We start from the raw sequence: 14,360 nt of genomic DNA, 5'->3' as shown, positions 1-14,360 counted from the left end.
TCACCCTTAAAAAAATAAACAAATGAATATGTAAGTTCATTGTCCAGCATAAGGTTTCCTCTGTAAAGCAGTGTGAGAACAAGTTCTTTTTTTGGCTGAAGCATTTGGGGTTAAATGACTTGCCCAGGGTCACAAAGTTAGGAAGTGTTAAGTGTCTTTGAACTCAGGTCTTCCTGACTTCAGGGCTGGTGCTCTATCCACTGCACTACCTAGCTGCCCCAAGTTTTTTTGATGGTGTGGAAACACTAAACAAAAATTCAAAGAAAAGTGTCTAATAAAAACTAATACAGTAAAACAAAACAATTTAAGTGACAACAATGTAAATGGATGAAACAACAAAATAATAATAAAATTATAATGATCAAGCTTGACCTCACATAGAAAATCTATCACATCTGAGGGAATTTGGAGAGGGGGAGAAACATTGTGTGAATCTTAGTCTCATCAGAAGAGGCTCAAAGAGTAAATAATTGACATATTTGTTTTTCAGAGAATCCTCTCTCACCTCATTAAAAAGGGGAAGAGGAAAAGGGAAAAGGAAAAGGGGAATAAGGAAGAGTACAAGAAAGGGGAAGGGACTTAAAAGGAGGGGGGAGGGATACTAAAAAGGGAGGGCTACGCATCATAAGTGGGGTCTATAAATTAAATATTGGGGAAGGGTTTCAGGGGGATCAAGGGATATAAAAAAAAAAAGCATAATCCGGAGATAATATGATGGCATGAAATACAGAATTAGTAATTGTAACTGTAAATGTGAATGGGATAAACTCTCCCATTAAGTGGAGGTGGATAGCAGACTGGATCAAAAGTCAGAACCCTATAATATGTTGTTTACAGGAAAAACACTTAAAGCAGGGAGATACATACAGAGTAAAGGTAAAAGGTTGGAACAGAATCTATTATGCTTCAGGTAAAGCCAAAAAAGCAGGGGTGGCCATCCTTATCTCAGATCAAGCAAAAGCAGAAACTGATCTAATTAAAAGAGATAAGGAAGGAAACTATATCCTGCTAAAAGGTAGCATAGACAATGAAGCCATATCAATATTAAACATATATGCACCAAGTGGTATAGCATCTAACTTCCTAAAGGAAAAGTTAAGAGAATTGCAAGAAGAAATAGACAGCAAAACTATAATAGTGGGAGATCTCAACCTTGCACTCTCAGAATTAGACCAATCAAACCACAAAACAAATAAGAAATTAAAAAGGTAAATAGAACATTAGAAAAACTAGGTTATGACAGACCTTTGGAGAAAACTGAATGGTGATAGAAAGGAGTATACTTTCTTCTCAGCAGTTCATGGAACCTATACAAAAATTGACCATATATTAGGACATAAAGATCTCAAAATTAAATGCAGGAAGGCAGAAATAGTAAAATGCCTTCTTCTCAGATCACAATGCAATAAAAACTACATTCAATAAGAAGTTAGGGGTAAATAGACCAAAAAGTAATTGGAAACTGAATAATATCATCTTAAAGAATGACTGGGTAAAACAGCAAATTATAGTAACAATTAATAATTTCACCCAAGATAATGACAACGATGAGACATCATACCAAAATTTGTGGGATGCAGCTAAAGCAGTAATTAGGGGAAGTTTTATTTCTTTAGAGGCTTATTTGAACAAAATAGAGAAAGAGAAGATTAATGAATTGGGCCTGCAACTTAAAAAGCTAGAAAAAGACCAAATTTAAAACCCCCAACCAAAAACTAAATTTGAAATACTAAAATTAAAAGGAGAAATCAATAATATTGAAAGTAAAAAAACTATTGAATTAATAAATAAAACCAAGAGTTGGTTTTATGAAAAAGCCAATAAAATAGACAAACCATTGGTAAATCTGATCAGAAAAAGGAAAGAGGAAAATCAAATTATTAGTCTTACAAATGAAAAGGGGGATCTTTCCACCAATGAAGAGGTAATTAGAGAAATAATGAGTTACTTTGCCCAACTTTATGCCAATAAATTTGATAACTTAAGTGAAATGGATCACTACCTCCAATAATATAGGCTTCCTAGATTAACAGAGGAGATAAATTGCTTTAAATAGTCCCATTTCAGAAAAAGAAATAGAACAAGCTATTAATCAACTCCCCAGGAAAAAATCCCCAGGACCAGATGGATTTACATGTGAATTCTACCAAACATTTAAAGAACAATTAGCCCCAATGATATATAAAATATTTGAAAAAATAGGGGATGAAGGAGTCCTACGAAACTCCTTTTATGACACAGATATGGTACTGATACCTAAACCAGGTAGATCGAAAACTGAGAAAGAAAACTATAGACCAATATCCTTAATGAATATTGATGTTAAAATCTTAAATAAGATATTAGCAAAAAGACTTCAGAAAATCATCCCCAGGATAATACACTATGATCAAGTAGGATTTATACCAGGAATGCAGGGCTGGTTCAATATTAGGAAAACTATTAGTATAATTGACCATATTAATAATCAAATTAATAAAAACCATATGATCATCTCAATAGATGCAGAAAAAGCATTTGAGAAAATCCAACATCCATTCCTACTAAAAACGCTTAAGAGTATAGGAACAAATGGACTATTCCTTAGAATAGTCAGGAGCACATATCTAAGACCGTCAGTAAGCATAGTATGTAATGGAGATAAAACTGGAACCTTTCCCAGTAAGATCAGGAATGAAACAAGGTTGTCCACTATCACCATTACTAGAAATGCTAGCCTCGGCAATAAGAGTCGAGAAAGAGAGTAATGAAATAAGAGTAGGTAATGAGGAAATCAAGTTTGATCTCAGAGAAGAAAAACAAGAAGGCACCTGTCTATCTTTCTTTTTATATAGAAGTGAGGGAACATGGGTGTGAAACACTTCATATAACATCAGATTTTGTAAGCATTTTTATTCTCAATATATTGGTTATTTATTATAGTGGAGGAGATTATCATTTTTAGGAGAGAATGAGGAAAAGAGCAGAATGGGGCAGGTGGGTCATATAAAAATAAAATATCAATAACATTTTTTGGTTAAGCGACGAAGAGTAATAAAAGCAAATATTAAAATGGAAGGATCAAGCTTGGATGTGTAATAGCCATAGTTACCCCCAATAATTTTCCTACTCTTAGACTTCTACCCTGGAGTTGTTCTAACCCAGGCTAATGGCTTTTTCCCATTGTTACAAGACTAATATCTGGAAGCAAGATTCAAACACTACCTTCTTTCTTTTCAAGCATTCTTTTTATGAACACATCATTTATTTCTGCAATATACATATATACCCAAGAGTTTTAGAGAGGATTAAGCTAAGATTAGGAGAGGTCTGTTGAGGTAAAACTGAGGTGACTAGGGAAGTCCTGAAGGGATGGGGTCTTGCTTAACAGATCCACAGGATGGCACAGAAAGCTGGTATAAAACAGGGGTTCCTCTATCTATTTATCATCTCCCACTTACAGATTCCCAACAACTGCACTTGGGACCCTTAATCACCACAGGAAATAGAAGATTGTGGTAAAAACCACTAGGGAGCACGAAAGTATACTGGGCCAGGAGTCAAGAAGACTAGTCCAGTATACATACTAGTTGTATAATCCTGGGCAAGTCAGTAAGTTTTATCATCTAAAATATCATCTGTAAATTGTATCATCTGTAAAATACTTCGCAGAGTTGTTGTGGGGATCAAATAAGATAATAATTGTACAACACTTAGTGCAATGTCTGGACAACTGTTAGTTATTATTATTATTGCCATACTGTCACCCACCATGCCAAGTCACTCTAAAAAGCCAATTGACTTTTGTCTATCGAAGTCTTAGAGCCTCACTTCCCCCCAACAACCTTTTCATTTTTCAGAGAGTGGAGGGAGGCAGAGTACTAAAATGTGTCATTCTATAATCAGGGGTTTAAAACACAAGTGTTGGCAGAGTTAAGAACAAGTGAATTCATTTACCTAAAAGGAAAATTAATTTTTAAAATGCCTGACTTCAAGACCTCTTCAAATCTTAAAAGGAAAAAGCACCTGAAGGGGTAAAGATAGCTAGAAAGGAGACAAGCAATGACAATATTGCACAGGACCTGGCTAATTTCCCTCCCCAAACCCCAATCCTATTTTGGATGGGAACAAAAAGCAGCTATGTCCTCAAGTCATTCCCATATGTTACTAGTGCCTATAATATTTGCAGTTTACATCGAACTTAATTTAGAATTGTTTTGTTTTTCATAATAGGTTATACTTAAGAAGACTAAGTAACCAATATAGAGATATAAATATCTGGGATTAAATAGAGCTGGAAAAGAGCTAGGCAGTTGGTATCACAGTGGCCAGAAGGTAGGCCTGAGGTCAGGAAGACTTTTTTAAATATTTACTAGGTGGGTGATCTCTGGCAAATCACTTAACCTTGTGTACCTTCAGTTTTCTCATCTATTAAGATGTGGTTAATAGTACTTATCTCCCAGAGTTGTTATAAGAATCAAATAAGTAATATATATAAAGCTTTACAAACCTTAAAAGTACAATATCAATGCTAGTTGTTACTACTGCCTGACTGAGCTTTTTCCATGCTTTGCTGCATCATCATCTTTGTCCCATCTCCTCAACAGGAATGGGTCCCAGGGCATTATCCTAGGCCCATTTTTCTAGCTCCTATAATAAGTTCAACTGGGGTCTCCATACCAAAATCTCCCAAATTAGTCCCCAGTCATCTAAGCAGTAATCCCACATCACCCTCTGTCTACAAGACTTCTCTGCTTACAGATTACATAGATGAATATCAAACTGCTTTGACGAAAAACAAGTCATCACCTTCTTCCTAAAACCCACCCCCTTATTGTAATATTCTATTTCTTTTGAGGGCAGCACTATCCTTCCAGAGGTCACTTAGGTGGGCCAATGAATAGAGTCCAAGCCCAGAGGCAGGAAGATCTGAGTTCAAATCAAGCCTCAAAACATTTTTAAGTTTTATGATCCTGAACAAGATATTTAACCTGTTTGCCTCAATTTCTTTATCTCAAAAATGGGGCTAATAATAGCATCTATCTTCCAGTGTTTCTGTGAAGATCACAAAAGATATAATTTCAAAGAATTTGTCATGATGCCTAGCTCATAGTAATCTGTATAAAGATTAACATCATCATCACACCGAATCATTTGCAAAGTCCAAACAATTCTACCTCACAAACATCCCCCATATCTATTCTCCATGAACAGCAACTATTTTTATTCAAACCCTTCACCTTCGCTGAATTATCTAGCATAATAAAGAATGAATAAAGATTCTTAAATGTTAACTATATACCAAATGCTGAAGATACAAATACAAAAAACCCAAGCGAGCTCTGATCTCAAAAAAATAACATTCTAAGGCCTGGAGAGACTTACATGAACTAATGCTGAGTGAAATGAGCAGGACCAGGAAATCATCATACACAGCCACAACAAAGCTGTATGATGATCAATTCTGACAGACTTGGCTCTTTCCTTTTTTCCCCCTTAAGGCTGGGGTTAAGTGACTTGCCCAGGGTCACACAGCTAGGAAGTGTTAAGTGTCTGAGATCTAATTTGAACTCAGGTCCTCCTGAATTCAAGGCTGGTGCTCTATCCACTGAGCCACCTAGCTGCCCCTGTGACTCTTTCCAACAATGAGATGAACCAAATCAGTTCCATTTGTTCAATAATGAAGAGAACCAGCTATACCCAGTGAAAGAACTCTGGGAAATGAATGTGAACCACAACATAGCATTTCCATTCCCTCCATTTTTGTCCGCTTGCATTTTTTTTTTCATTCTCAGCTTAATTTTACCTTATTTCTAAGTCCGATTTTTCTTGTGCAACAAAATAACTTTGTGGATATGTATACATATATTGTATTCAACATATACTCTAACATATTTAACATATATTGGTCTACCTGCTATCTAGGGGAGGGGATGGGAGGAAGGAGGGGAAAAGCTGGAACAGAAAGTTTTGCAAGGGTCAATGCTAAAAAATGACCCATGCATATATCTTGTAAATAAAAAACTATAATTAAAAAAAAAAAATAGAAGCTAACATTCTAATGATAATGTCACATGCTATATAAGGAAAAGATGTCAGGGAGAGGTATCTTGGCTCAGAAAGCTAGCATGATGCTAAGTGGAACAATCTGACACATCCTTTCAGAAACAATGACAAAGTTGATTTTGTGGTTCTAGAAATCCAAGGTATGGAAGGGAAGCAGTACAATGAATTTGAGTTCATGGGAGTACAGAAGTCATTCAGAAGAGATGTTGGACAGTGAAGTGAAGCTTGGCTAGAACCAGCCCTATGCGAGGTAGGCAACTGAAACAAGCATCAATCAGAACAAAAGAAGTCCTAGGGCAGTATTTCCAGAGAAAGAATTAAATCTTTTAAGGTGAAATTTCTAGTGGATAAACCTCCCAATCCTATATGCCAGAGTGGACAGTAAAGAGTAGCTGCTTAATTGGTCTCTCCTCATCTCCAATTCACCAAGTTGATAGTCCTAATTCACAGATCTGGCTTGCTCAAGAAACTTTATTGGCTCTCAATTGCCTTTGGGGTAAAATACAAATTTCTTTGCTTGGCATTTAAAGCCCCTCAGTTTATCTTTAAAGACTATAATCTGGGGCAGCTAGGTGGCGCAATGGATAGAGCACCAGCCTTGAATTCAGGAGGACCCGAGTTCAAATCTGTTCTCAGACACTTAATACTTCCTAGCTGTGTGACCCTGGGCAAGTCACTTAACCCCAGCCTCAAAAAAAAAAAAAAAAAAAAAAAAAAAGACTATAATCTCAGATTTACTCACTTTAATATGCCCTACCTACCAAACAGGCATTCTTTCAGTTCTTCAGGCAGAGATCCGCTGTCTTACACCTGCATTATGTGTTCCACATGCCTCAAAGGCCTTTGTTTTTCATCTACAACTTCCAGAATCCCTAGGTTTCTAAACAGCATGGCTCCAGTGCCAGCTCCTATAATTCAGAAGATCTTTTAACAGAACTTCCAGTGATCAAGGCTTACTCTCTGCTCCAAAATTACTTTGTATTTATTCTGTATATATTTTATATATGAAATATTAAGTAACAAAGTATATGTTATTTCCCCCCTTCTCCTTTCCTCTTAGTAGAATTCACGCTCTATAAGGGTAAGGACAGTTTCATTTCTGTGTCTGTATTCCCAATGATACCATAGTAAGCATTCAATAAATACATATATTTAACATGTATTAGTCTACCTGCCATCTAGAGGAGGGAGTGGAGGGAAGGAGGGGAAAAGTTGGAATAGAAGGTTTTTTAAAGGATCAATGCTGAAAAACTATCCATGCATATATCTTGTAAATAAAAAGCTATAATTCTTTAAAAATCCTGCAAAAAAAAATGCACTAGCTTAGTACAGAGGAATGTGAAATTGGGGGGCTCAGGCACCAGCAGCACCTAGAAAAGTATACCTAATTATGCAACCTACCCAAATAACAACCCGTTTCACCAAAGGCAGAAATTTATTTCTTTTCTAACATTAAAGGGAAGTACATAGAAGCAGGGGAAAAAATAGAGGATAAATGAAGCAAAACCAGTCCTACTCTATGTCAGTGACTCATTTCTGAGTCCCTGAAGCCACTTACTTATCCTTCAGAGGCAAGTAAGATATTCCATAATTGGTGGAAAATATTCATTCATTTACCAAAACCAGACCAAATCCACCAATTCTTAGAGGAGGTCACAGAAAGTGACAAATGCAAAGAGAGTGAAGTGGAGGAGAAACATGTTTACCTTTATTGTTAGAAGTGAGACTTTAGGACCCAGGATTGAATTTCTGATAAATTCAGCTTAAAAGTAAAATCATCCTTCTGTCTCTCTTGGTTCTACTCTTTTCCTTATTAATAATAAATCTGATATGCATATAATCAATCTAAGGTTTCCCAAGTACTTTACATACATTATTTCATGATTCTCACAACTCTGTGAGGAGATAATGCAAACATTATCAAACCCACTTACAGATGAAGAAATTGAACATTAGGGAGATTTAAAGATTTGTCCATAAATAACAAGTGTCAGAGTCAAGATTCTAACCCATATTCCTGATTCCAAATAGGACATTTTATCATCATGCAAAGCTACATTTTTCAGGGGTTTCGGGCTTCCAGTCTCCACCTACTTTCACACAAGCACCCTGTTTATACTCAGTATGAGTCATAGCTGGCTCTTAAGATTTTTTGAAGTTTCATAAACATATCACTCCTATAATTCATGTAAAAAAAGGAATAAAGGAAACATAATTGAAGCTGCCCAACATGCAATTAATTATTTGAGCCAATATGAATTAAAATTGATAAGTCAAAATTTCTGAGTTCGTAGCCAAGCAATTAAAGACCTCTCTCAAGGATCTACCTATATCGTGCCCAGCACATCCTGTTCCCTTTAGTTCCTCCTTTTGCCAGAATTTTTGCAGGCTGGAGGGTTCATTCTAGCCAAAAGGACAGGAAAGTTGTTTGCAAAGCAGATTGTTTTTCTTAAAATGCTGTTCACATTTAGGGTTTTCTTTTTTAATATCCAGAAAAAAAGGGTTAAAGCCTTTTTGATTACAAGGAAAGTAAAATCAATCAACTTCTTCTATGCTCCAATTTCCTATACAGGTTTGGAAAGACTTTATGACAATCTACACACCTTCTCTCATCTCCCACAGTCAAAGAAAAGCAACTCCATAACGAAACTGCTCTGGCAAGGACAAAACAGGTTTTCCTGAAGGAAGCTTCTCCAACATACACTGAAAACTTAAATGGAAGGTAAAGCAAATAATTCAGAGAAAATATTTTTTAAAATATTCAAAAAGGTATTTAAAATGTTTATTAGAATACCCAAAATTATGTAGAAAACCATGACGCTTCATTAGAAAATGTTAAAACGGTATTTTTTCTCTTTCTAAAATACTTAATACTAAATTGTTCGAGAACCAACATTTTTAATGTTATAAACATTAAAATAAGCTTAATAGTCTTTTATTTCGTTGTAGAACTTCACCACCTTCCTTGTATTCATTAGCCAAGGCTTTCAGATTAGCATTTATGTTTTCCAAAAATATATTTCAGATTTCATCAATATATTTATATGTTCCATGTCCAAATGAAATTAGGTAATGTTGCTATACAAGGGATTCCAAAAATCATAATGAAGTTTTAAGCTTCAACAGTTGTAATAATTTAAAGTGTTAAATTAAAATTAAGAAATTAGAAAATCAAGGTCCCTTTTGGACCTTGATCCTATTATTTTTCTTTCTCATTCTGAACTTTATGCTCTCATGAACAGAGGAGGGTGCCCCCATCATATCTCTTAAGAATGTCACTTTCCTGTATTAGAAAGTTAATATATCAAATGCCCTTCAATATTGTCAGTTACCTTTCTTTTCAATTGTTCTCATTTCTGTGGCAATTTCTCATAAATTCAAAGACCCTCTTGGGAAATGCTTTCTGTGCCTCTGCCAAACATGGAAGAATGATGGTCCAATGACCCACAGAAGAATGCTGAGAAACCAAGTTTAGTACCCAATAGCTCATTATTCCCAAGATGTTAGCCTCCACAAAATCCACTATTAGAAAAATAAAAATACACAAAATTTTTGTAACTTATGACAAAGTTTTTATTAACATTGAATTAACATAATGTATTAAGATGTATGTCAATGTATTGCATTTTGTGTTTAATTACCTTCATTACTCAAAAAGAAATATTTGTTTTAAAAACTTGACATTTATTGTAAACTAGAGAATTTCTGCTTAATTTTTTAAAAGTAAAAGTGGATGTCAGTTAACTCCCATTACCCTCTACAACCAAATAGCTAACACCCCCTCCCAAAAAAATTGACCTTTAGCTATAAAGTACTTTAAGGCCAGAGAATTCCATAGTAGAGAGAAAATAGTGACTCAAACCATATTTTCATGTCAAACAGACCTCTGTCCTAAGGGACTGTTTCATACATAACTGTCATACTACTCTTCCCTAATGATGTAAATAATCTTATTTAAAATTCCAAGTTTATTTTAATTTACTGTCATATGGCCAATATGCATGAATACAAACCATATTTATTGTCATTTGTGTAATTCTGAAAGCATGGTTTAATTTAAAAGTTTTTTATACTGAGTTTCTTATAAGCGGGGGGAGAGGGAAAAGTTTATCATGAATTCTCCGAATGAAAATGTTATTTTGCCTAGTTTCTTTTTTTTCCCCCCTGAGGGTGGGGTTAAGTGACTTGCCCAGGGTCATACAGCAGGGACGTGTTAAGTGTCTGAGACCAGACACTCGAGTCCTCCAGACTTCAAGTATCCACTGCGCCACCTAGCTGCCCCTATTTTGCCTAGTTTCAACCATCAGTGAGGTAACATCTCCTTACTTCTATTCCCTAAAATCTAAAGGCAGTTATAACTCCAGCAATTGGGGAATAGGGAGAATTTCAAAGTAAGAGAGTTTGAGGAATACACAAAATAAGGGAAGCTCTGACCATCGGAGGAAAGGGTGGTGCAGGCAAAGGGACCCCCAAAGGACAAAAGAATCCCCTTTTAGCCAATACTTCATATTCCTTTTACGCAGAATATGGGATGTTATTCCGAAGTTGTCCAGGAGGGAAAGTGTAAAAACAGCCGCCAAATGGCCCTTCTGGGATTTCTTCCTAGAGCGAAGGGGCAGAGAGCACGTGGAGATCGATATGCAGAAAGCCGGACTATAAAATGAGATTCCTGGCCACCAGTGGTTCCAAAAGAATTCCTGGGTCAAAAACAATTTCCCGAGAAGAAAGCAGAAGTAGTTTTCTGCCTCGGGTGAGTAGGAAGAAGAGAGTGGACTAAGACAGAACTTCGAATGGTTATTTCCCACTCCAAGAGCGGTAACTCGGAGGGATTCCGAGAGAACAGCTCGTCCTTGACTCCGGACCGCCTCAGGCAGTATAGTGGCAGTTACCTAAATCCTGTGGGTGGCCCCGGTCTAGAGCCGCAGAGGTGGGGGAGGCCACGCCGAGCTCAACAGAGCCCAGGCCAATCCGCGCTGCCTATGCGAAGCAAAACACCAGGGCGGGGAGGCCAGGAAAAAGGCTGGGGGTGCCGGAAAGCCCTATTTCTTCTCTGCAAAAAGCTCTGGGAATCTGGGGAGAGAGTTTGCTTTTCCCCATAATCTTTTGGAGCGTGAGCCAAAGAATAGGGGTGTCCTTCCTTAATGAGAAGAGTCCATCACGGAGGGGGACTTACTCCCAAAAGGGAAAGGGAAAAAGGCACACTTCCCCTCGGGAGAAAGAGATGACCAAAGGAAAGGGGCGCATTTGTCACCTAGGGCTGAGTAGAGCAAAGAAAGGGCAGTTGTTTGGGGCGCACTTCGCCCTGTAGAAAAGAGCTTAGAAGGGGAAGCACTTCCTCAATAAGAGCGGGGGTGGGGTGGGGGGAAGAAGGGAAAGGGTGGAGGAGAGCCGCACTCCTAAAGAAAAAGGGGCAAGCAAAAGGGGGGAAGCACTTCCCCGCCGGGAAAAGGGCTGAGCAAGGTGGGGGGAGCACACTCCTCCCACGAGACAAGTAAAGAAGTAAAGGGAGTGCACTAGCCCATGGGCAAGAGGTGTAAAGGGGTGTGCATTCCTTCGCGTAGCAAAGAGGGGGACACTGTCCGCCTAGGGGCAGAGCGCAGCAAAAGGGGGAATCTTCCAGAGGCGAGGCTGCAGACAACAGATGCGGAACGAAACCGCCCCACTCAGCCCGTCGTTTCTTCCCCCCCCCCCCGTCCCCGCGCGGCCCACAAGGCGCTCCGCTCCCCGCGGCGCCGCGTACCAGCCCCCATTGGGGCGGCGCCGATTGGCCAAAGCCGCCGTCAGTCCCCCCGGCGCCCCGGAGATTGGGCGCTGCTCTCACGCCCGCCACGCTCTCGGCAGAAGTACCCTGGCCTCCGAGGTGTGGGTGGGCAGCAGGATAAGACGAAAGGGAAAGCCAGAGTAGTCTAGAGACCAGAGTTCCAGGGCTCATCCCCTCCCCCGCCCCACGCCTCCACCCCGCCAGCGGCCCAGGCCTCCCAGCCTCGCCGCGAGCTCACCTCACGGCCCCGCTCCGGCAGCGCCTCTCCAAGACCAACGGACAGAAGGCGACTGCGTGCTATGCACCACGTGATCTGCTAGGGGCGCGCCCAGCACTACCCCCCCCTCCCCGCTTTCTCCGCTCCTCCCTTCCCTCACCCCCCCGCCCCGTACTGCCACCACAGTGTGACGCAGCTCCTTCGGCCCACGCGCCAGATCCCCTGGAGGAGCCCCGCCCCTTCTCCCCACCTCACTTTTCTCTTCAAGATCCCTCACCTTTCCCAAAACCGCATCTGTGATTCCCAGAGTTACCATGGAGACGGCACGGTCTCCAGACCCTCCTTTCCAGCTCACTTCGAAATCCTACTTGACGCCACAGAATTTGTAAAGTGGATGTCCTTAAAAAAAAAAAAAAAGTCAAGCCCTGAAACAAAAACGAATAATTGGCACTAGTATAGCACTCTGAAGTTTGTTTGGCAAAAGTATCCAAAAATCAGAAACCACACAATTCAGACGACTGGAATCGGAAAGATAAGACTCTGAAATCCAAATGACACTAAGATCATTTATATAATAACGCTTTATAAAAGTGTACTTTCCTCAAAACACTATCGTGGATAAATGAAATTATTTTTATTCCTGTTTTGGTCAACTAAGTCACAGCTCTTTCAGTTCTAAAGCATGTGCACCAATATCTCGTTCTACCCTAACAAATCTTCGAGGTAATTGAAACTACAACTTATGTGCTAATTTAAGCTTTGCAAAATGCTATTTACAAACATTGTTTCGTTTGAACCTCACAACAACCCTGTTAGGAAGGCATTTCTGGCTTTATTCTCTCCATATCACAAAAGAGAAAATTCAAGTTAAGTTTATGATCGCTTATGATTGACCAAGCTATTAAGTTTTAAGCTGTTACTTGCTGACTGTAAACTCAACACATTTTGTACTCCAACTGGTTACTCCCTGATGTAAAATGAGGGTCTAGGACCACCTGGATATACAAGATCCAATTTGTATCTAAACGTGCAAGTGAAGATAGTTGTGGGTAGAGTGTTAAGATATTGCCAAGTTTTCAGTTTATTCTGGCTTGACTGTGTCACTGACTCTATGATTGAGATGTCATCCAAAGGCAACAAAGAGGCTAGGATGTGTCAATTAGATTTCCCTAAGGTTCTGAGTACTTGAGAATGTGGATTAGGAGGCAAAGAACCAATAGTGCTCAAAAGATAATTTAAAATCCATAATTCCTTTACATTTTACTAAGCAAAATTTTCCTTACACTCTATGAAATGGTTTCATGTATTATCATATGTCCACGCTATGTATGAGGAAACTGAGGCTAAGAGAAATTATTTGATTATATACATGTCCATCCAGCTAGTGGACTGGCAAAACCATTATTTAGTTCCAAAAGTGGACCTAAACCTAGACCTATGTTGAAATCATTTTATCTTGTTTCCAATTCAACTCAAGCATTTGCTAGCACTACTATATTTCAGGAACTATATACTAAAGGCCAGGGATACAAAGATTCCCTCTTCCCTGAGGGAATTTGCAGATTATTGGGGAAGGAACATGAATAGAGAAAATTTAATATGAAATGCACAAAATTTCAGAAATATCTAGCTCAGAGAACCTAATTTTACAATGTTTATTACTTAATGCACAGTAAAATATTATAATTGAAGTATGATATTTTATTCAGATAGTTAAGTAGAACCTAATTAGTTCATATGCCCTTGGACAAGTCTTTTAACTCTCCGAGTTTTGGGTTCCTAATAAGAGAATGGAAATACATATTCTCTGAGTTTCCTTCAAATCCTTATATGTTATTGATACTATATGATCTATCTTTTTTTTAAAAGTATCTGTTTTTGTATCACCATCTTTTTTAATGTTACTACCATAATGCCTATCCAAACAGCCATTCCTTGAAACAACAATTAGAAAAGGAGGGCAGAGAGCATTTCATCAAAATTAAATATGTTAACCAAGTCTGATAGCATATGCAATTCCATATCTATAATCCTCCACCACTGCAAAGGGAAGGAAGTACATTTTCTCATTTCCTTGTAGTAAAAAGCCTGATCATTATAATTACAGTGTTCCAGGAAGGGTGATACCATAAGCAAATTGAGCATGGAATACTTTATCAGATGTATGGATAAGTAAAGAATTTGGGACCAGAGAAGATATAGAGGGCATTATAAAATATATTGTTTTGCTTATAAAAAAAAGTTTTTGCGCAAGTAAAACCAATGCAATCATCATTATGAGGAAAACTCTGATAAAGGCCTCATTTCTCAAGTATATAGAGAACTGAGTAAATTTTA

The 14,360-nt window shown here is 38.3% G+C and overlaps 1 protein-coding gene across 6 annotated transcripts in view; it reads right to left on the bottom strand.

Annotated features, from left to right (window-relative positions):
• PHF20 (PHD finger protein 20) overlaps positions 1 to 12,124 on the bottom strand; it is a 127,472-nt gene extending 115,348 nt beyond the window's left edge. For 3 of the 6 annotated variants that reach the window (XM_074292526.1, XM_074292530.1, XM_074292531.1), the window contains exon 1: positions 12,045 to 12,124. The gene's annotated coding sequence lies outside the window, so the exon portion shown is untranslated. Of the gene's footprint in view, positions 1 to 1,245; positions 1,308 to 8,648; positions 8,753 to 12,044 lie in introns of those variants that run through there. The other 3 variants (XM_074292527.1, XM_074292528.1, XM_074292532.1) reach the window with 3 other exon arrangements.
• Positions 12,125 to 14,360: the final 2,236 nt, after the last annotated feature.

The sequence above is a fragment of the Sminthopsis crassicaudata genome, chromosome 2 (assembly GCF_048593235.1).
Source record: "Sminthopsis crassicaudata isolate SCR6 chromosome 2, ASM4859323v1, whole genome shotgun sequence".
NCBI lineage: Eukaryota > Metazoa > Chordata > Mammalia > Dasyuromorphia > Dasyuridae > Sminthopsis > Sminthopsis crassicaudata.
The sequence above is the reverse complement of the archived record's forward strand: the minus strand, read 5'-3'. Positions and strand labels throughout refer to the sequence as shown.